The following is a 2,821-nucleotide window of genomic DNA, read 5'->3' as shown; positions in this document are numbered from 1 at the left end:
AAATCCAATTTTTCTTTGCTTTCCTTTCTTTTCCAGTTTTTCCTGACACATCTGGAACTTTTGTTCCTTATGAACCACAAACTGGCCTCCCAGGTTGATAAACCCAGGCAGACTTCGTTTCGTGTTTCTAAGGTCAAGGAAGGAGAAGGAGAACAAAATCGAGAGGAAAAGACCCTCTTAGGAAGGGGCTTGGCTTCACTGATTCCTTTGGTGCCCAGCAGGTGCTCCCTTCTGACTCTACAATGTTTTGTAAGAATTTCTGACGTTTCCGAGAAATTTCCTGGGACAAACTGGCATCGTGTGTTCACAGCCCTTGCTGTGACTCCCGGGACAAGGCTCTGCTATCCCACGACGTTGCTGAGCAGTTCCCAAAGATAATTTACATATGAACAGATTAGGCAGTTCCTACAGGTACCTCTCGGTGGTTTCCATCAGCAAACGTTTTAAAACAGCTTGAAGGCGCTCTCTGGGCTTCTTTTCCTTAAAAGAAATGATTTCTCGTCGGACACAAACGGGCAGGTTTTAGTGAAGGAAGGGGAGTCCCAGCACAGCAAGCCGCCCCTGGGCACGTAACGAGGCAGGAGGGGTGAGCATTACTGCCTGGGACAGCCAGGGCTGAATTGGATGTCACACCACAAAGGCACCTGAAAAAAAACCCACAATAGGGAAAAAAACCTGCACTGACAGGTAGGGAGGAGCAGATGAAACGGCCAGAATTCCCTCTGTATCTTTATTATTCCCTCTGCTCTTTATTATTCTACGAACCTGTTTGATTCTCGGGAGCAGTTCGCATTCCTACCCCAACAAAGGATGGGTTTAGCCTGGCAAAGAAAAAGGCAAGCCTCTGATTTGTATTATCCCCAGATCTCCTTTTGACAGAGCTCCTCGGGTGGCGATGCGAGCAGAGCATTGAAAGCCGCACGAGAAAGGGTGGGCTGGGGCCGGGACAGTAATCAGAGGTGGGAAGACGGAATAGCTCTTGTACCTCGCAGAGACAGTGCCTCTCATTTTAGATAATGTGTCTACAGAAGCCCAAATAAGCTGGATCGCGGGGAACGGCAAGTGTCAACCTCGGCAGCGGCTAGAAAGAAAGCATCGCCCGAGAGGAGGCAGGCAGCGAGCGGATTGCTGTCATTACGGCGATGAATGGGAAATTCTCTACACCACCGGAGGTGCAGGACTGAGAACAACTCACTCTGCAGAACCCCGAGGAAAAGCTTTGCTGGCATCACAGCTCTTTGAAGCCGCTCTGGCCTCTCCCGTGATCCTACCCAGCGGGAGCAAGGAGACGGAGAGAACGGGGACGCGCCAGTCCGGGGCTTTTCTCTTCTTTGCCACCTGTTGCAAAAGAGCAGAGAAACAAACCTTTCCCCAGCCGGGAGCGCAGTGGATGCTCTGCAAGACAGAGCCTCGTGAAGCAGAGAGGCTTTTTCCTACCAAGATAGATGGAGAGACGGAGAGCAGAGTTTGGCGAGGGAGTTTCTGACGGATCCTGAGCAGAGCAGCAATCGGCTGGCAGACAACTGTCAGAGCAGCGACTGTAGACGTGGGAAGGGTAAGGAGGTTAGCAGATGACAGAAAAGACTTTAGAAGCAGCATCAACATTGCTACTTGACACCGAGATGACGACGGAAAAGGTCAGAGAGTCCCCCTTCTGAGCTCAGCCTGGAGAGGAGTGGGTGGGATGAGCTGGGTCTGTGCCCAACAGCAGCCAAAATAACGGGAGTTGCCAAGGCAAAGCTGCTCGGGGGCGGGTGGGAACGGGTAACACAGGGTCCCTGCAAAACCTGGAAGCATTTGGCGGAAAAACTCAATGCTGGCCAGTCTATAGTATTAGTACGGATAGTAACGGCTTAAAAAATGCTTTTCGTTTTTGTTAGGTTTTCCCCTTCAAAGGGAAACGTGTGCATTAGGCTAATGAGGTACGCCACGCACCTGAAATCTGGGTTTTCTGGACAGAAAATGTCCCAGATGATGCGCCAAGGAGGCAGAGTCAATAGGGAAACCTGCAGCACCCCCTGGACACCTGCACGCCTGACCCGGGGAGCAAATGCATTATTAAAGAAGCACCGAGAGCAGATCTGCAAACGGGACAAGCTGAGAGGTGGTCAATGGCTATTTCAGCAGAGGTACAAGGAGAGAAGGAGAGGTACTAGCGGGAGAAGTGACGGTTTCAAAGCCCGGACAGCAGCGGAAAAAGCATCCTGGCAGGGAGAGAAAAGGATCCTAAATATCCCACCGTAACCCCAAAAAACGCCGGGCAAGACGAGCACGAAGCGCCGCACCAAGCCCTGAGCACCCCAAGGAGCAGGTCCTGCGGCACCAAAGAGCCGGGGGGAGCAGCTTGGGGGCAGCGGGGGTGAATTGAGGCTTGTGCTCCAGCCTCAGAAGGAGTCGCTGTCTGTGTAGCAGCCCCGTTCCAATTCGCTGATGCCCTTCCAAAAAGAACCGGCGGGAGACAAGGGCAGAGATTGTGCACGGCTCGGAGCTGTCAGATGCAAGGGGGGCGCAGCTGAAAAGCATCCTTGTGATCCCGGCGAGCCACGGCCAGCCTTTCTGGGAGGCTTTCTGTGACAGCTAGCATCGTCAGGGACGCGATGGAATGGGTTAAAGTGGAAACATCCTAGAAGGAGTCGCCGCAGAAGGCTAACAATTAGTAATTTTCAGCAGTCGGCAAAGCGGCACTCACGGGACAAATGAGTCTCACGCAGCGATCCAAGCACCGCCAGGGACAGAAAAGAGGCAGCAGCTCCTCGGTCTCCTATTTATCGGGAAATAAAATACATTGCAGGGGAAGTGGAGTGTCCGAAGACGCCGATTC

This window comes from Anser brachyrhynchus (assembly GCF_964034855.1).
Source record: "Anser brachyrhynchus genome assembly, chromosome: W".
NCBI lineage: Eukaryota > Metazoa > Chordata > Aves > Anseriformes > Anatidae > Anser > Anser brachyrhynchus.
Note: the sequence above shows the minus strand (reverse complement) of the source record.